General features: G+C 38.1%; 1 long non-coding RNA gene across 2 annotated transcripts; it reads left to right on the forward strand.

Annotated features, from left to right (window-relative positions):
- Positions 1-16,302: 16,302 nt before the first annotated feature.
- On the forward strand, positions 16,303-19,749 carry LOC148895344 (uncharacterized). Of its 2 annotated transcripts, none has more exons than XR_016115587.1 (4): positions 16,303-16,411; positions 16,823-16,963; positions 17,525-17,641; positions 19,586-19,749. It is a non-coding gene; the product is annotated as an uncharacterized LOC148895344 (long non-coding RNA). The 2 variants fall into 2 exon arrangements; XR_016115588.1 differs by having other exon boundaries at positions 19,589-19,749.
- The last annotated feature ends 1,636 nt before the right edge of the window (positions 19,750-21,385 follow it).

The raw sequence follows: 21,385 nt of genomic DNA on the forward strand, positions 1-21,385 counted from the left end.
TAGGCTGCACAGTGCTAATATGACACTTATACAAGTCAAAACACGAAGATTCAGCCTTTTGTTTAGCTGTGAGGATCATATGAACTTTTTATTGCCTTAAACGCATTTTCAGAGCAAGAGAAACACTTTTTCTGAAGTAAATGTTTTCTTCATGGTTTTAAGTTTTATGATGAAATTTGTGTGTATTTAGGCTGCAGAGTGCTAATCTGACACTTATACAAGTGAAAAACATAAAGATTCATCCTTCTGTTTAGCGGTGATGATCATGTGAACTTTTTATTGCCTTAAACGCATTTTCAGAGCAAGAGAAACGCGTTTTCTGGACAAAATGTTATCTGCAATGTTTTAACTTTTATGGTGTATGTATTTAGGCTGCAGAGGGCTTAACACTTATACAAGTCAAAACATGAAGATTCAGCCTTTTATTTAGCTGTGAGGATCATATGAACTTTTTATTGCCTTAAACGCATTTTCAGAGCAAGAGAAACACGTTTTCTGAACTAAATATTTTCTTCATGGTTTGAAGTTTTATGATGAAATTAGTTTTTAAATAGGCTGCACAGTGCTAATATGACACTTATACAAGTCAAAACACGAAGATTCAGCCTTTTGTTTAGCTGTGAGGATCATATGAACTTTTTATTGCCTTAAACGCATTTTCAGAGCAAGAGAAACACGTTTTCTGAACTAAATATTTTCTTCATGGTTTGAAGTTTTATGATGAAATTAGTTTCTAAATAGGCTGCACAGTGCTAATATGACACTTATACAAATCAAAACACGAAGATTCAGCCTTTTGTTTAGCTGTGAGGATCATATGAACTTTTTATTGCCTTAAACGAATTTTCAGAGATGAGAAACACTTTTTCTGAAGTAAATGTTTTCTTCGTGGTTTTAAGTTTTATGATGAAATTTGTGTGTATTTAGGCTGCAGAGTGCTAATCTGACACTTATACAAGTGAAAAACATAAAGATTCATCCTTCTGTTTAGCTGTGAGGATCATATGAACTTTTTATTGCCTTAAACGAATTTTCAGAGATGAGAAACACTTTTTCTGAAGTAAATGTTTTCTTCGTGGTTTTAAGTTTTATGATGAAATTTGTGTGTATTTAGGCTGCACAGTGCTAATATGACACTTATACAAGTAAAAACATGAAGATTAAGGCTTTTGTTTAACTCTGGAGATCATGTGAACTTTTTATTTCCTTAAACGCATTTTCAGAGCAAGAGAAACGCGTTTTCTGAACAAAATGTTTTCTGCATTGTTTTAACTTTTATGGTGTATGTATTTAGGCTGCAGAGGGCTAATTTAACACATACAAGTCAAAACACGAAGAATCAGCCTTTTATTTAGCTGTGAGTTTCATATGAACTTTTTATTGCCTTAAACGCATTTTCAGAGCAAGAGAAACACGTTTTCTGAACTAAATATTTTCTTCATGGTTTGAAGTTTTATGATGAAATTAGTTTCTAAATAGGCTGCACAGTGCTAATATGACACTTATACAAGTCAAAACACGAAGATTCAGCCTTTTGTTTAGCTGTGAGGATCATATGAACTTTTTATTGCCTTAAACGCATTTTCAGAGCAAGAGAAACACTTTTTTCTGAACTAAATATTTTCTTCATGGTTTGAAGTTATATGATGAAATTACTTTCTAAATAGGCTGCACGGTGCTAATATGAAACTTATACAAGTGAAAACATGAAGATTAAGGCTTTTGTTTATCTCTGGGGATCATATGAATTTTTATTGCCTTAAACGCATTTTCAGAGCAAGAGAAACACTTTTTCTGAAGTAAATGTTTTCTTCATGGTTTTAAGTTTTATGATGAAATTTGTGTGTATTTAGGCTGCAGAGTGCTAATCTGACACTTATACAAGTGAAAAACATAAAGATTCATCCTTCTGTTTAGCGGTGATGATCATGTGAACTTTTTATTGCCTTAAACGCATTTTCAGAGCAAGAGAAACGCGTTTTCTGGACAAAATGTTATCTGCAATGTTTTAACTTTTATGGTGTATGTATTTAGGCTGCAGAGGGCTTAACACTTATACAAGTCAAAACACGAAGATTCAGCCTTTTGTTTAGCTGTGAGGATCATATGAACTTTTTATTGCCTTAAACGCATTTTCAGAGCAAGAGAAACACGTTTTCTGAACTAAATATTTTCTTCATGGTTTGAAGTTTTATGATGAAATTAGTTTCTAAATAGGCTGCACAGTGCTAATATGACACTTATACAAATCAAAACACGAAGATTCAGCCTTTTGTTTAGCTGTGAGGATCATATGAACTTTTTATTGCCTTAAACGCATTTTCAGAGCATGAGAAACACTTTTTCTGAAGTAAATGTTTTCTTCGTGGTTTTAAGTTTTATGATGAAATTTGTGTGTATTTAGGCTGCAGAGTGCTAATCTGACACTTATACAAGTGAAAAACATAAAGATTCATCCTTCTGTTTAGCGGTGATGATCATGTGAACTTTTTATTGCCTTAAACGCATTTTCAGAGCAAGAGAAACGCGTTTTCTGAACTAATTGTTTTCTGCAATGTTTTAACTTTTATGGTGTATGTATTTAGGCTGCAGAGGGCTAATATAACACTCATACAAGTCAAAACACGAAGATTCAGCCTTTTATTTAGCTGAGGATCATATGAGCTTTTTATTGCCTTAAACGCATTTTCAGAGCAAGAGAAACACGTTTTCTGAACTAAATATTTTCTTCATGGTTTGAAGTTTTATGATAAAATTAGTTTCTAAAGAGGCTGCACAGTGCTAATATGACACTTATACAAGTAAAAATATGAAGATTAAGGCTTTTGTTTAACTCTGGAGATCATGTGAACTTTTTATTTCCTTAAACGCATTTTCAGAGCTAGAGAAACGCGTTTTCTGAACAAAATGTTTTCTGCATTGTTTTAACTTTTATGGTGTATGTATTTAGGCTGCAGAGGGCTTAACACTTATACAAGTCAAAACACGAAGATTCAGCCTTTTATTTAGCTGTGAGGATCATATGAACTTTTTATTGCCTTAAACGCATTTTCAGAGCAAGTGAAACACGTTTTCTGAACTAAATATTTTCTTCATGGTTTGAAGTTTTATGATGAAATTAGTTTTTAAATAGGCTGCACAGTGCTAATATGACACTTATACAAGTCAAAACACGAAGATTCAGCCTTTTGTTTAGCTGTGAGGATCATATGAACTTTTTATTGCCTTAAACGCATTTTCAGAGCAAGAGAAACAAGTTTTCTGAACTAAATATTTTCTTCATGGTTTGAAGTTTTATAATGAAATTAGTTTCTAAATAGGCTGCACAGTGCTAATATGACACTTATACAAGTCAAAACACGAAGATTCAGCCTTTTGTTTGGCTGTGAGGATCATATGAACTTTTTATTGCCTTAAACGCATTTTCAGAGCATGAGAAACACTTTTTCTGAAGTAAATGTTTTCTTCGTGGTTTTAAGTTTTATGATGAAATTTGTGTGTATTTAGGCTGCAGAGTGCTAATATGACACTTATACAAGTGAAAAACATAAAGATTCATCCTTCTGTTTAGCGGTGATGATCATGTGAACTTTTTATTGCCTTAAACGCATTTTCAGAGCAAGAGAAACGCGTTTTCTGAACTAATTGTTTTCTGCAATGTTTTAACTTTTATGGTGTATGTGTTTAGGCTGCAGAGGGCTAATATAACACTCATACAAGTCAAAACACGAAGATTCAGCCTTTTATTTAGCTGAGGAATCATATGAACTTTTTATTGCCTTAAACGCATTTTCAGAGCAAGAGAAACACGTTTTCTGAACTAAATATTTTCTTCATGGTTTGAAGTTTTATGATAAAATTAGTTTCTAAAGAGGCTGCACAGTGCTAATATGACACTTATACAAGTAAAAACATGAAGATTAAGGCTTTTGTTTAACTCTGGAGATCATGTGAACTTTTTATTGCCTTAAACGCATTTTCAGAGCAAGAGAAACACGTTTTTCTGAACTAAATATTTTCTTCATGGTTTGAAGTTTTATGATGAAATTACTTTCTAAATAGGCTGCACGGTGCTAATATGACACTTATACAAGTGAAAACATGAAGATTAAGGCTTTTGTTTAGCTCTGGGGATCATATGAACTTTTTATTGCCTTAAACGCATTTTCAGAGCAAGAGAAACGCGTTTTCTGAACAAAATGTTTTCTGCATTGTTTTAACTTTTATGGTGTAATTTAGGCTGCAGAGGGCTAATTTAACATACAAGTCAAAACACGAAGATTCAGCCTTTTATTTAGCTGTGAGGTTCATATGAACTTTTTATTGCCTTAAACGCATTTTCAGAGCAAGAGAAACACGTTTTCTGAACTAAATATTTTCTTCATGGTTTGAAGTTTTATGGTGAAATTAGTTTCTAAATAGGCTGCACAGTGCTAATATGACACTTATACAAGTCAAAACACGAAGATTCAGCCTTTTGTTTAGATGTGAGGATCATATGAACTTTTTATTGCCTTAAACGCATTTTCAGAGCAAGAGAAACACTTTTTTCTGAATTAAATATTTTCTTCATGGTTTGAAGTTATATGATGAAATTACTTTCTAAAATGGCTGCACGGTGCTAATATGACACTTATACAAGTGAAAACATGAAGATTAAGGCTTTTGTTTAGCTCTGGGGATCATATGAACTTTTTATTGCCTTAAACGCATTTTCAGAGCAAGAGAAACGCGTTTTCTGAACAAAATGTTTTCTGCATTGTTTTAGCTTTTATGGTGTATGTATTTAGGCTGCCGTGGGCTAATTTAACAAATACATGTCAAAACACGATGATTCAGCCTTTTATTTAGCTGTGAGTTTCATATGAACTTTTTATTGCCTTAAACGCATTTTCAGAGCAAGAGAAACACGTTTTCTGAACTAAATATTTTCTTCATGGTTTGAAGTTTTATTATGAAATTAGTTTCTAAATAGGCTGCACAGTGCTAATATGAAACTTATACAAGTCAAAACACGAAGATTCAGCCTTTTGTTTAGCTGTGAGGATCATATGAACTTTTTATTGCCTTAAACGCATTTTCAGAGCAAGAGAAACACTTTTTTCTGAACTAAATATTTTCTTCATGGTTTGAAGTTATATGATGAAATTACTTTCTAAATAGGCTGCACGGTGCTAATATGACACTTATACAAGTGAAAACAGGAAGATTAAGGCTTTTGTTTAGCTCTGGGTGTCATATGAATTTTTATTGCCTTAAACGCATTTTCAGAGCAAGAGACACTTTTTCTGAAGTAAATGTTTTCTTCATGGTTTTAAGTTTTATGATGAAATTTGTGTGTATTTAGGCTGCAGAGTGCTAATCTGACACTTATACAAGTGAAAAACATAAAGATTCATCCTTCTGTTTAGCGGTGATGATCATGTGAACTTTTTATTGCCTTAAACGCATTTTCAGAGCAAGAGAAACGCGTTTTCTGGACAAAATGTTTTCTGCAATGTTTTAACTTTTATGGTGTATGTATTTAGGCTGCAGAGGGCTAATTTAACACTTATACAAGTCAAAACACGAAGATTCAGCCTTTTATTTAGCTGTGAGGATCATATGAACTTTTTATTGCCTTAAACGCATTTTCAGAGCAAGAGAAACACGTTTTCTAAACTAAATATTTTCTTCATGGTTTGAAGTTTTATGATAAAATTAGTTTCTAAAGAGGCTGCACAATGCTAATATGACACTTATACAAGTAAAAACATGAAGATTAAGGCTTTTGTTTAACTCTGGAGATCATGTGAACTTTTTATTGCCTTAAACGCATTTTCAGAGCAAGAGAAACGCGTTTTCTGAACAAAATGTTTTCTGCATTGTTTTAACTTTTATGGTGTATGTATTTAGGCTGCAGAGGGCTAATTTGACACTTATACAAGTCAAAACATGAAGATTCAGCCTTTTGTTTAGCTGTGAGGATCATGTGAACTTTTAATTGCCTTAAACGCATTTTCAGAGCAAGAGAAACACGTTTTCCGTACTAAATATTTTCTTCATGGTTTGAAGTTTTATGATGAAATTACTTTCTAAATGCACAGTGCTAATCTGACATTTATACAAGTGAAAACATGAAGATTAAGGCTTTTGTTTAGCTCTGGGGATCATATGAATTTTTATTGCCTTAAACGCATTTTCAGAGCAAGAGACACTTTTTCTGAAGTAAATGTTTTCTTCATGGTTTTAAGTTTTATGATGAAATTTGTGTGTATTTAGGCTGCAGAGTGCTAATCTGACACTTATACAAGTAAAAACATGAAGATTAAGGCTTTTGTTTAACTCTGGGGATCATGTGAACTTTTTATTGCCTTAAACGCATTTTCAGAGCAAGAGAAACGCGTTTTCTGAACTAATTGTTTTCTGCAATGTTTTAACTTTTATGGTGTATGTATTTAGGCTGCAGAGGGCTAATATAACACTCATACAAGTCAAAACACGAAGATTCAGCCTTTTATTTAGCTGAGGATCATATGAACTTTTTATTGCCTTAAACGCATTTTCAGAGCAAGAGAAACACGTTTTCTGAACTAAATATTTTCTTCATGGTTTGAAGTTTTATGATAAAATTAGTTTCTAAAGAGGCTGCACAGTGCTAATATGACACTTATACAAGTAAAAACATGAAGATTAAGGCTTTTGTTTAACTCTGGAGATCATGTGAACTTTTTATTTCCTTAAACGCATTTTCAGAGCAAGAGAAACGCGTTTTCTGAACAAAATGTTTTCTGCATTGTTTTAACTTTTATGGTGTATGTATTTAGGGTGCAGAGGGCTAATTTAACACATACAAGTCAAAACACGAAGATTCAGACTTTTATTTAGCTGTGAGTTTCATATGAACTTTTTATTGCCTTAAACGCATTTTCAGAGCAAGAGAAACACGTTTTCTGAACTAAATATTTTCTTCATGGTTTGAAGTTTTATGATGAAATTAGTTTCTAAATAGGCTGCACAGTGCTAATATGACACTTATACAAGTCAAAACACGAAGATTCAGCCTTTTGTTTAGCTGTGAGGATCATATGAACTTTTTATTGCCTTAAACGCATTTTCAGAGCAAGAGAAACACTTTTTTCTGAACTAAATATTTTCTTCATGGTTTGAAGTTATATGATGAAATTACTTTCTAAATAGGCTGCACGGTGCTAATATGAAACTTATACAAGTGAAAACATGAAGATTAAGGCTTTTGTTTATCTCTGGGGATCATATGAATTTTTATTGCCTTAAACGCATTTTCGGAGCAAGAGAAACACTTTTTCTGAAGTAAATGTTTTCTTCATGGTTTTAAGTTTTATGATGAAATTAGTTTCTAAAGAGGCTGCACAATGCTAATATGACACTTATACAAGTAAAAACATGAAGATTAAGGCTTTTGTTTAACTCTGGAGATCATGTGAACTTTTTATTGCCTTAAACGCATTTTCAGAGCAAGAGAAACGCGTTTTCTGAACAAAATGTTTTCTGCATTGTTTTAACTTTTATGGTGTATGTATTTAGGCTGCAGAGGGCTAATTTGACACTTATACAAGTCAAAACATGAAGATTCAGCCTTTTGTTTAGCTGTGAGGATCATGTGAACTTTTAATTGCCTTAAACGCATTTTCAGAGCAAGAGAAACACGTTTTCCGTACTAAATATTTTCTTCATGGTTTGAAGTTTTATGATGAAATTACTTTCTAAATGCACAGTGCTAATCTGACATTTATACAAGTGAAAACATGAAGATTAAGGCTTTTGTTTAGCTCTGGGGATCATATGAATTTTTATTGCCTTAAACGCATTTTCAGAGCAAGAGACACTTTTTCTGAAGTAAATGTTTTCTTCATGGTTTTAAGTTTTATGATGAAATTTGTGTGTATTTAGGCTGCAGAGTGCTAATCTGACACTTATACAAGTGAAAAACATAAAGATTCATCCTTCTGTTTAGCGGTGATGATCATGTGAACTTTTTATTGCCTTAAACGCATTTTCAGAGCAAGAGAAACGCGTTTTCTGAACTAATTGTTTTCTGCAATGTTTTAACTTTTATGGTGTATGTATTTAGGCTGCAGAGGGCTAATATAACACTCATACAAGTCAAAACACGAAGATTCAGCCTTTTATTTAGCTGAGGATCATATGAACTTTTTATTGCCTTAAACGCATTTTCAGAGCAAGAGAAACACGTTTTCTGAACTAAATATTTTCTTCATGGTTTGAAGTTTTGTGATGAAATTAGTTTCTAAATAGGCTGCACAGTGCTAATATGACACTTATACAAGTAAAAACATGAAGATTAAGGCTTTTGTTTAACTCTGGAGATCATGTGAACTTTTTATTGCCTTAAACGCATTTTCAGAGCAAGAGAAACGCGTTTTCTGAACAAAATGTTTTCTCCATTGTTTTAACTTTTATGGTGTATGTATTTAGGCTGCAGAGGGCTAATTTAACACATACAAGTCAAAACACGAAGATTCAGCCTTTTATTTAGCTGTGAGTTTCATATGAACTTTTTATTGCCTTAAACGCATTTTCAGAGAGCAAGAGATACACTTTTTTCTGAACTAAATATTTTCTTCATGGTTTGAAGTTTTATGATGAAGTTAGTTTCTAAATAGGCTGCACAGTGCTAATATGACACTTATACAAGTGAAAACATGAAGATTAAGGCTTTTTTTTTTAGCTCTGGGGATCATATGAATTTTTATTGCCTTAAACGCATTTTCAGAGCAAGAGAAACGCGTTTTCTGAACAAAATGTTTTCTGCAATGTTTTAACTTTTATGGTGTATGTAGTTAGGCTGCAGAGGGCTAATTTAACACTTATACAAGTCAAAACACGAAGATTCAGCCTTTTATTTAGCTGTGAGGATCATAACTTTTTATTGCCTTAAACGCATTTTCAGAGCAAGAGAAACACGTTTCCTGAACTAAATATTTTCTTCATGGTTTGAAGTTTTATGATAAAATTAGTTTCTAAAGAGGCTGCACAGTGCTAATATGACACTTATACAAGTAAAAACATGAAGATTAAGGCTTTTGTTTAACTCTGGAGATCATGTGAACTTTTTATTGTCTTAAACGCATTTTCAGAGCAAGAGAAACGCGTTTTCTGAACAAAATGTTTTCTGCATTGTTTTAACTTTTATGGTGTATGTATTTAGGCTGCAGAGGGCTAATTTGACACTTATACAAGTCAAAACACGAAGATTCAGCCTTTTGTTTAGCTGTGAGGATCATATTAACTTTTTATTGCCTTAAACGTATTTTCACAGCAAGAGAAACACGTTTTCCGTACTAAATATTTTCTTCATGGTTTGAAGTTTTATGATGAAATTACTTTCTAAATAGGCTGTATAGTGCTAATATGACACTTATACAAGTGAAAACATGAAGATTAATCCTTTGTTTAGCTCTGAGGATCATATGAACTTTTTATTGCCTTAAACGCATTTTCAGAGAAAGAGGAACACGTTTTCTGAAGTAAATGTTTTCTTCATTGTTTTAAGTTTTATGACTAAATTTGTGTGTATTTAGGCTGCAGATTGCTAATCTGACACTTATACAAGTGAAAACATGAAGATTTAGCCTTTTGTTTAGCTGTGAGGATCATGTGAACTTTTTATTGCCTTAAACACATTTTCAGAGCAAGAGAAACACGTTTCTGCACTAAACGTTTTCTTCATTGTTTTACGTTTTATGGTGAAATTAGTGTCTATACAGGCTGCAGAGTACTAATCTGACACTTGTACAAGTTAAAACATGAAGATTCAGCCTTTTGTTTAGGTGTGAGGATCATGTGAACTACCCCGACAGTATAGACTTATTAGACAGCAGACTTGCATTTGAATGTGACTGACACCACCCTACGGAGACCCGACAGATGACTGTGCTTCTACTGGTACTTGACTACTTGTTGTTGGTATAGTCAAGATGTCGGGGGACATCTTTTAAAGCAGGGGAGAGTGTAGGAACGACCTCCGTTACTGTATGTTATTCGATTAGACTACCAAGTCAGGAGAGGGTGCTATGCACCTGTGAATGGAACAGAGGAAGACGATGTCGGCTCAGCTCACGCATGCACAGTTAGTCATAAATGCCGCTGTGTGAAGCTGATTAACACGGTTGTCTCGTCGTCTTTTCCTCGTTGTTCACAGGTATTCAAAATAATAAGTGTTAGACATCCTCAAAATGTTAATTGGGGACTTGTTGGGTGATGAAACCTTGTTTTGTGGCTTTGATGAATTTGCATTTTTGGATATCAATTGTAGTTCCCAGTACAACACACACGAGCGTGCAGACGTATATAAGCATGTGCGAATGTGGAGGATATATATATACAATGTATAGATGTTGAATGTATAGATACACATGAATGTATTCTGATATTGAAATTGCTGAATTGATGTTTTGATGAGTAAATCATAAAGGCCGCTGTGTGAAGCTGATTAACACGGTTGTCTCGTGTCGTCTTTTCCTCGTCGTTCACAGTGCTACCTGCCTGTGACGCCTTTGGACTGACCCAGGTATCCCCTAGGCCTGAGGCCGGTTACACATAAACTTGAGCAAAACGTGTAAAATGGTCTACTAGCACAAACACGTATTCATAACCACCCTTACATTTGTCAAGATGCAAAAAGTCAACAGAGACAAGTTCAAAAGGCTGAGTAGTCACCATATTAGTGAGAGGGGATCTGGCCTCACGGTTGGGCTTTTTGTTTTTTAGGCACACACACACTCTCAGTACATAGTCCTCTATTTCTTTTTGCATAAAGGGCCAGTAAAAACGATCCCTTACAAGGGAAAGAGTCCTTTCTACACCATGGTGGCCCATTTCATCATGCAGCTCTTTTAACACTGTCACCTTGTGTTTTTCAGGAAGCAGTGGTTGGGTTCTGTTTGCCGTTTTTCTGTACAAAACACCTCTATCATTAAAGTGCAGCTTGTCCCATTCCCTCACAAAATAAACCATTTGAGGACAATGCTTTCTTAGTTCAGTACCTAGCGGTTTCGTCTCTGCCAGTTTGTATCTAATAATATGTCCTATAATGGGGTCAGTCTCTTGATCTAGCTTGATCTGTCCAACAGTAAATGGGGCTATCGGTGTGTGTAGTGACACCTCGGCACACGTAGCTGAGATTCCCATCGACCAAGCTGCACTAGATTCGTTCTTTTGGTCAACTGCTTGTACGGCAGCACTCACAGCATCATATGACATTTATAATAATAATACATTTCATTTATAAGCGCCTTTCAAAACTCTCAAGGACACTTTACAGTCACAGGATATTTTTTTTCTGCAGGTGAGCAGCGGCAGCCATACGCACCAGCGTTCGCTCATTTCTTTTGTACATCCTTCCATATATGTTACCTTATCAAGAGGCATCCTAGATAAACAGTCTGCATCAACATTTTCCTTACCAGGACGATATTTAACAGTAAAATTAAAATCAGAAAGTTCTGCGACCCACCTGCACCCAGTTGCATTTAACTTGGCAGTCGACAGTACATAAGTGAGTGGATTATTGTCACTAAACACAGTGAAGAATGGTGCACAGTACAAATACTCACGAAACTTGTCTGTGATCGCCCACTTAAGCGCCAAAACTTCCAACTTGCCCGAGTGTATGTTATTTAATTCTTTAGTTTAATTCTTCTCAGCTGCAGTTAAAGTCCGAGAGCCATAGGCTATCACTCGAAGTTTGCCATTTTGTCTTTGGTACAACACAGCACCTAAACCCCGGTTGGAGGCATCTGTATGAAAGGATGCGCGAAGTCAGGAAAACCTAAAAACTGGTGGTTGAACTAGGCAGTCTATTAGCTGCTCTAACACTGACTGCTGCTCATCACTCCACTAAATATGTGTGTTGGAAGACACACTGTTATGTCTCACTTACCATTTTTTTCTTTGTCTACATAGCAACTCTCAACATTGAGAGGGTCTTTAAGCAAATCATACAAGGGACTAGCAATACAAGAGAAAAATTTGATGTATTGCCTATAATAGCTTAATAGTCCCAAAATGGCTCAAATCTCACCGACAGTGCCTGGCTGCTTGTGTTTCAGGGGTCGCACTCCGGCTGTATCTGCCGGGTCCATTCTGCCCCCCTCAGCAGAGACAATCCTGCCGAAGTACCTCACTTCTGGCTTGAAGAGGTCAGACTTTCGGGATTTGAGTTTTATTCCATTTTCTCTGAGACGTCGCAACACTCGCCTGACGTCCTCAACGTGGTTGTCAAACTTCCCGCTGAAAACAAGAATGTCTTCAAGATAGGGGACACATATTTCGTCCCGTAACCCCTCCAGATATTGTTCCATACACCGCTGGAACGCTGCTGGTGCATTCATGAGTCCAAGAGGGATTCGAATCCATTCATAAAGGCCCCAAGGGGTCACGAAAGCGGTCAGGTGTCGGCTCTCTTTGGACATGAACCCCTGATGGTATGCTTTGCCTGTGTCCAGCAGCGAGAAGATGGTGTTACCCCCAAGGTTGTCCACCACGTCCTGTACCCGTGGGATGGGGTGCCGGTCAGGGTGTGTTTTCCGATTCAGCTCTCTGTAGTCAATACATAAGCGCAGTGTACCATATTTTTTCCTGACACAGACGACAGGGGATGAGTAGGGGGAAGTGGACTTTTCCACCCACCCCTGCGCTATCAAGTCCTGTAAATAGTCTTTCACCTCTCTGTACAGTGGCTTTGGGACAGAAATATATGTCTTTGAAACGGGCTCAGTGTCTTTTAACAAAATGTCCATTTGTAGGTTTTCCACAAACCCTATGTCGTCGTCCGATTTTGAAAATGATGCCGATTCCTCTCTCAACATCTGCTGAACGGTCTTTCTTTTATCTTCGTCCAGATGAGAAAGGTCAATAGGGGGGTCCCACTGCTCACTGAGAGGGATGGTGGTATCCTGGACATGGACCTCATTGACAACCGCTGAAGGAAAGTCTCTTTTAAATATGTTAGCTGGGTAGACAGACCCTACTGACTGCACTGTACCAATAATAGTCTTTACTGGAAACCTAATGTCATGGTTAGTAGGGTTCTGGGCACTAACAACTGTCCTAGGGATAGAACCTGCCTTTACTGAGACAAACGAGTCACAAAACTCGAGGCCATCTGGCCACTGTGGGTTTTCACTTGGCTCAAAAAACAATGTAACATCTTCCTTAAAGGGCTTAGCCTGTACTTTGCATGGAATAAGAAGTGAGCTATGCCTATAGTGAATCTCTCGTTTGTTGTTTTTACACGGTACTCATGCGCTTGTCCCACACTAACTGCTTTTATGAAAGTGGCAGCTTCATTGCGCTTAAGGTGGGGATTAGCTAGTCTAACCGATTTCAATAGCTTTTCTGTATCCCCTGTTTGTGTCTCATTAGAGAGGCTATCTAACACAAGACGCTCAATGACAATAAACCCTATGATAGGACACTGTTGCTGGTCACCTTTTAGTTCTAAAACTGGTACAAGTAGCCCTGGATCATTCGCACCAAGTTTAAATGGTATCTCAAGCGATCCTACATAAGGCATATCCGTTCCATTAGCTGCCACAATATTGAGAGTATTATCAGGGTCAATAAGCTCATTCACATTTTTCAATGACACGTCAGGTAAGTTCGTTTTTTTCCATAACTCATCTACAGCACACACCTGGGACCCCGAGTCCCAGAGTGCTTCAACCCTTTTGTTACCCAAAAAGCACAGAATAAGACATTTATTTCCCACTAACTCCATGACCGAAGGTAATTTGCCACACTGTTTCTTATCTGTACGCTCGAAAAAATGACTGCTTATGTCTCTTCTGAACGGGGCCACATGTGTGGGGCTTACATTCCATTTTCATAACACCACTGTAACACTGGGACCTATCTGTCTCTGTAGTTTAAAGCATGGTTACTGGCTGAGTTCTGTGCTTTGCAGCCTGCCCTGAAATGTTCACTACTTCCACATTTAAAACAGTGCTGACAATATTCTTCACCTGACTGATACAAGAATAACACCTGGGCTGAGGGCGACGGGGCATGTATTACTGCTGAGGGGCGAACGGCTGCCCCCCTCATCGTCCTGGGACCTGGTGTTGGGTGGTACTGCTGAAGAGCTGATGGGGAGTGTTGGGTGTAGTAGTGCCTGGCTGGTGGATCTACCTGATATGGTGAAGGTGGAGTGAAGACGACCTGTTCAGGTCCTCCGCTGGTGGGCTGAGAAGTGGCTGTTTATTTCTGAATAATCTCTTTGATCTGGGACACTTCTGCCCGCAGCCCCTTTAAAAGCATTATCTCTGACGTCATCTCTTTGATCTCTGAAAGGATTTCATTCGGCACAGTAACAGTATTCTGCTTTAAGACTGTCTTCTTCCCAATAGGGGCTGGTGTGTCATCTAACTGGATAGTGTTCACTGTTATCACCTGTGCAGCAGCATTTTTCTTTTTTTCCTGTCTCTCCTTTTCATTTGCACATTCTATGTGGAATTTTTCTAACAGTACTTCATCTGATGTGGTGGTTAGCAGGAGGAAAGTTTGTCACTATTTACATTGTCACTCTGTAACCCTGTCAGAACTGTGTGCAGGAATAAACTCTGGACCAATGTAGGATCATACTTCAAACCTGATTCGGACTCTTGAGATGCAAAAATAATCCTTTGACGAAGATCCATTGCACGGAGTAGAAAGGTCTGCGGGGTCTCTTTATTAGACTGCACTACCAATGAGAGCTGCTTGTACAATTCAGTGGCTCCTCTCTCCTGATAGAGAGATCGGAGAATCCTTTGTAAAGAAGGTAGGGTGAGGCTTTCTTTCCCTTCGAGGTAGCTTCTCAACCGCAAAACGCATTTTCAGAGCAAGAGAAACACGTTTTCTGAAGTAAATGTTTTCTTCATGGTTTTAAGTTTTATGACTAAATGTGTGTTTATTTAGGCTGCAGAGTGCTAATCTGACACTTATACAAGTGAAAACATGAAGATTCAGCCTTCTGTTTAGCTGTGATGATCATGTGAACTTTTTATTGCCTGAAACGTTGACTTTAGTTGACTGTCATTTAGTGTGACACTCTGCAGCATAAATAGACTCTAATTTCATCATAAAAGTTAAAACAATCAAGAAAACATTTAAAACGTGTTTCTCTTGCTCTGAAAATGAGTTTAAGGCAATAAAAAGTTCATGTGATCCTCACAGATGAACAAAAGGCTAAATCTTCATGTTTTCACTTGTATTTCATGAAGGAGGGTAAAATTCCCCCAACATGGAAAGAGGCAATCGTCTCTATAATACCAAAAGAGGGTAAAAATAAAGAGTTATGCAGGAGCTTCAGACCAAAATCCATACTTAATGTCGACTATAAAATATATACTTCGATTATGTCAAAAAGATATGAGACAGTCATGCCCAATATTATCAATAGAGAACAGACAGGTTTCATTAAAAATAGACAGGCCCAGGATAATATAAGAAAAACTATACACATGGTGGAGGCGATCCACAAGGCGGGAACAAGTGCAATGTTGGTGAGCACGGATGCAGAAAAGGCATTTGATAGTGACCGCTGGGCCTATATATGCAAAGTCATGGGTAAATTCGGCTTTAACAAAGATTCAATTAGAAATATAGAAACACTATATAATGGGCCAACTGCAAGAGTGAAAGTGAATGGCAGCCTGACAGACCGAATAATACTAGAAAGATCGACAAGACAAGGATGTTGCCTCTCACCAACATTATTCAATATCTTCAATGAACCCCTAGCCCAAGCAATCAGACAGAACCACAACATCAAGGGTGTGGAGAGGAGAGACTCAGAACATAAACTCAGCCTGTTTGCTGATGATCTGATAATATATTTGACACAACCGGAAGATAGCCTCCCGATACTGATGCAACAACGAGAATAATATGAACACTACTCAGGATATAGACTGAATGTGACTAAAACACAAATCCTAGCACTAAATTACACTCCATCAAAGTCAATTAAGGGAAATTACAAATTAAGGTGGGATGCTGAAAGAGTAAAGTATCTCGGCGTGTACATCACAAAGCACATAGACAAACTGTTTGAATCAAACTATACAAAGATTAACCAAGTCATTAAGGCAGACGTGGGGAGATCGTCAACACCCATCCTAGATTTAAGATCCAGGATTGAAATAGTGAAAATGAATATTCTTTCAAGGTTGCTATCTCTACCAGTCGCTACCAATACCCATACCACAAAAACAATTTGTGGAATGGGACAAACTGATCACAAGATTTATCTGGGGAAGCGAACAAGGATTAGACTGACGACACGACAGTTACCAAAGGAAAAGGGTGGTAGTCCATTTTCCACTGGCACCCTGAAGGTCAACAGTACCAATGGCGGCCGTTGTTAACCCGGGCCTCGACCGATCCGGTATGGGATTCATAGGTTTGATTCGCATATTTGTTTTGGCAATTTTTTTTTTTTTACGTCGGATGCCCTTCCTGACACAACCCTCTGTATTTATCCGGGCTTGGGACCGGCACAATAAGACACTGGCTTGTGCGCCCTTGTGGCTACGTTGTTTTGTTAGATTCTGAATAAATTCAATATTTGTTATGATACAATGAAAAACATTTATGTTGTTGAATATACTCAGTTCACATGTAAAGGTACTCAAACGAGAAAAGATAAGAAAACATTTATTTGACTCACAATGGAAACTTTCTTAAACTACAGCAAGAAAAATTATGAAAGAAGTAGAAAACAAAAAAGTATAGTTTCGTCGAGGTAGTGGAAATACTCAAGGATAAGTTTAAAGTGCAAAATCTTGCCTCTTTGCAGGTACCTTGTACTTGAGCATGTGTCTGGTGGAGAGCTCTTTGACTACCTTGTGAAGAAAGTCCGACTCACGCCTCAAGAAGCGCGGAAATTCTTCCGACAGATCATTTCAGCTTTGGACTTCTGCCACAGCCACTCCATATGGTGTGTCATATCTAACCCAGGGATGGGCAACTTAAATGCTCCAGGGGGCCATAGTTTTTCATCAATACAACAGGGGCCGACATAAGACCACACCCCCCCTAACCAGATGATTGACAAAAATGCTGGTAGGATGATAAAGAAAATATGTCCTTATGTGCTTTGAATATATTTCATTTTTGATCATGCATTACAGCTTCCTAGATGCTTTTTGTGATTTATCATTTGTTTAGAAATGGGATACGCTGGACATATATTTTCTCATCAAATATATTGTTGTTTATAAAATTATTATTGGGATATTCTTTGCAATTTCCATAAAATCTGTCTCAAATTGGCAAGAATAGAAAGATGTGGGTCACGGGGACACAGCAATTGATTAACATTGCCTTACACAGAATGTCAATCATAAATTCATTACAGTTCCTAAATGTTTTCAATCTGCATTATTGAAGTTACCAAACTGCTCTGCGAACAAGGGTAAACATGACAGCTATATCAAGAGCAATTTTAATGGGTTTGACTTTTGTAACCCTTTTTTGTCTTTTGCATCCTCTCATCCAGCCACCGAGACTTAAAGCCAGAGAATTTGTTATTAGATGAGAAGAACAATATTCGGATAGCAGACTTTGGCATGGCGTCTCTGCAGGTCGGGGAGAGTCTGCTGGAGACAAGCTGTGGGTGAGTGTTTAAAATACCTAAAGAAAGGCACATCCTTTTTTTTAATATTTCCAAGGTTTTGATCAAGTTTGAATTACATTTTTATTTACGGTTAGATGCTAAACAAAGTACATTGCACATACCATACTGTTGAGTATAAAGGGATAAAGATAATATTTATAAAGGTAAGATGCTGGCAAGGACAGTCTTCATGTTTACCTTCAAAACAAACATATTTTTCATGTTTTTTTTTTTTTTGTTGAACTATTGACTTCGTTGAAAATTTCCATCTGTTTTCTGAATCCGCTTTATCCTTAAAAGCTATTATTGGAAGAGTCCACAATCCTTTAAATATCCTTTAAATGTACAAATAATTAAATGAGAGTGGGTACTGGACTTGTTTGCATATCTGCCTCACACTGCAGAGGTGCAGGCTTCAGTTCCGGTTACCCAGCCTGCCTGAGTTCTTTACAGGTCTTCTGGTTTACGCTCATATTTCAAAAAAACATGCTTAACAGGTTAATAATAATAATAATAATAATAATAATAATAATAATAATAATAATAATAATAATAATAATAATAATAATAATAATCTCATTTTCCGTACCGCTTATTCCTCATTAGGGTCGCGGGGGTTGCTGGAGCCTATCTCAGCTGTCTTCGGGCACGAGGCGGGGGACACCCTGAATTGGTTGCCAGCCAATCGCAGGGCACACAAAGACATACAACAGTCACTCTCACACTCACACCTAGGGACAATTTGGAGTGGTCAATCTGCCTGCCATGCATGTTTTTAGAGTGTGGGAGGAAACCGGAGGACCCGGAGAAAACCCACGCGGGTCCGGGGAGAACATGCAAACTCCACACAGGGAGGCCGGACCGGGACGCGAACCGGCGTCCTCTGCACTGTGAAGCCAGTGTGCTAACCACTCGACTACCGGGCCGCCAATAATAATAATAATAATAATAATAATAATAATAATAATAATAATAATAATAATAATAATAATAATAATAATAATAATAATAATAATAATAATAATAATACTACATTTCATTTCAAGCGCCTTTCAAAACTCTCAAGGTCACTTTACAGTCACTGGATAAGTTTTTCTCTGGGTGAGCAGCGGCAATTCACTCAAAGCTAACTCATAGATATCGAATAGTTAGCTAACAATATCGTTAAAAGATAGTGAGCTAGATAGCCAGCGAGCTAGATATCTAATAGACAGCCAGCTAGGTAGATAGCTATTAGATAGATTAGAAAATTGCCAGGATGAGCGCAAATAAACAAGCGAGCTGTCTTCCACCATCACAAAAAATGAAAAGCCACCAAAATGGTCAATCACAAAGATATTATAACATATTATGTTATTGCATGTTTAGTTTAGTCTACATGGATTTATGAAGCTTATTAGTTGAATAGTTGTGAAAGCAGAATGTAACAACTATCAACTTTCAATCTAAATGTTCTCCCAACACTTGTCCGTAGCTGATTGGACAACAGATCACTGCTGTGTGACTTCCAATACAGTAAGACCTCAACTTACGAACTTAATTGGTTCCCAGACAGAGTGTATAAGGCGAAAAGTGTGTATCACAAAAAAAAAAAAATCCCATCGGAAACCATTAAAATGGGAATAATCCGTTCCCATGTTTCCATAAAATATACTTTTCAACTAAATAAGCCTTAAAACTACACACAACATTGGATTGGATTGGATTGGATTTGCCTTTATTAGTCTCGCAGTGGAGAAATTTACATTTCACAGCAGCAAAGTTATGAAAGAAATGAAAGTAGAAAAGCAAAACAGGAGCTGCTGGAAAGGCAGCCACTCTCGCGGCGCCGTCTTGAAGTCAAAAGAACAAAAAAAAACCTAAATAACAAATAACATGACAACACAAAGACACTGAGAGACATTCATTCTTAAGCACTTTCTGTACCTTCTTTGTTACATAAAGCAGTTCCAGATGAAAGAGGAGAGGATCAAAGCGTCTCTTCACCAGTGGATCAGGGACATCATGGTGGAATGTGCACGTCGACTACAAGCTAAATGTTGAAACATACCTTATTCTATGTATAATAAATGTGCTATTGTGTTGTATAATGAAAGAAATACACTGCATTGTATCATAAAGTCACTTTATTTGCAATTGTGAAGGTCATTGATGGCTTAATGGAATGGCGTTGGAGGTCGAAGGTCAAACGGCATTGCTGTTTGGAAAGAGGCACATTACATGAGGACTGTAATTAAAGAAATAAACTGCTGTAAAATAATGTTTTATTTACCTTTTTGATGGTCGTTGATGGCTTATGGAAGGAGAGTCACCTTCCATAAGGACTGTTGGTAACTTAACCTCTGGTGCTGTTCGGTCTTGTGCTTCCGCCGAAGATCACTCCACCAGCCGTGGTGGGTGTGTATTATGAAAATAGTGCTTATTATAAGGTTGTCCCGATCAGATTGGCGACCAACGGGTAGCAACGTCAGCCCTGCCTGCAGCCTCGCAGGTGCTGGTCGTTTTAATCACTGACACTTAAAAGTACACCCGGCACGACCATCCAGTGTCGGTTCATTTTTTTGTTGCATGCTTTGTATGCATTGTGTATGCAGTGCATGTGTTTGTTTAACCTTGGTGGACTTTTACACTTGATTTTCTTTTGATACTTTGTATTTTTTCCGTTCAGATGATTTTGATATTTTACATTTTGTTCCTGCTGACCTTTATTTTAATACAATTTGTCAAACAACCTCCTGCTCACTCCTGCCTGCTTTTTGGGATCCGCACCCGCCATCACCACCTTGCAAAACGTGACAGAATGAACCAACCATCGGATCCCACAGGTACATCGGACCCGTCTCATTTCCACCCTGTGCCTGGCAATGCTACGTCCACGTTAGCCCAAGCCTCGTCGAGTTTGAATTGCGTCACTCGACGAGCCGTAACGTCCACGTAAACGTCCGGCTGAGACCTCCTTCCAGGTGGCCGTCCAGGGTGACACTGGGTGTTTGGCAGTGCACGCCCATGTCCAGCCATGCTGTCGTCATGCATGACGAATTGAGTCTCATTCACGACGAGCCGTGCAACGTCCGCGTCAACGTCAGTGCGAGGCCCCACTCACCGCTGGATCCCGGAGCGGCTCAGGACTGGTCTCGTTTCCCCGGTGCCGGGCAGTTCACGCCCACGTCGGCGTCCGGCCGAGACCTGGTCCCATACGGCCGTACGGGTGCCATTCTGCGCCTGGCCGTTCGACGTCCACGTTGAGCCATGCGCCGTCGCGTGACCGTGCGAGAGGGATCGCACTCGCGCCCACGACGATCCGTGCCGCGTCTTCGTCCACCCCAGGCCGAGTCCCGTTCCCATCAGGCCGCCGCCTGTCGTATGCTGGAGAGTCAGCGGTTGCCGTCTCCACCATTGTTCCCTGGCGAGTGGACCTTTTGGGAGACTGTTGGGACTTCTGGAAGCAGCCCCTTGAAGGGGGGGTACTGTCATGATCTGGTTGGCGACCAACGGGGGGCGCTGTCGGCCCCGCCTGCACAGGTGCTGGTCGTCCCGATCAGATTGGCGACCAACGGGTAGCGACGTCAGCCCTGCCTGCAGACTCGCAGGTGCTGGTTGTTTTAATCACTGACACTTAAAAGGACACCCGGCACGACCATCCGGTGTCGGTTCATTGTTTGTTGCATGCTTTGTATGCATTGTGTATGCATTGTGTATGCAGTGCATGTGTTTGTTTAACCTTGGTGGACTTTTACACTTGAT

This window comes from Hippocampus bargibanti, linkage group LG07 (assembly GCF_051943395.1).
Source record: "Hippocampus bargibanti isolate YZ-2025 linkage group LG07, ASM5194339v1, whole genome shotgun sequence".
NCBI classification, from domain to species: domain Eukaryota; kingdom Metazoa; phylum Chordata; class Actinopteri; order Syngnathiformes; family Syngnathidae; genus Hippocampus; species Hippocampus bargibanti.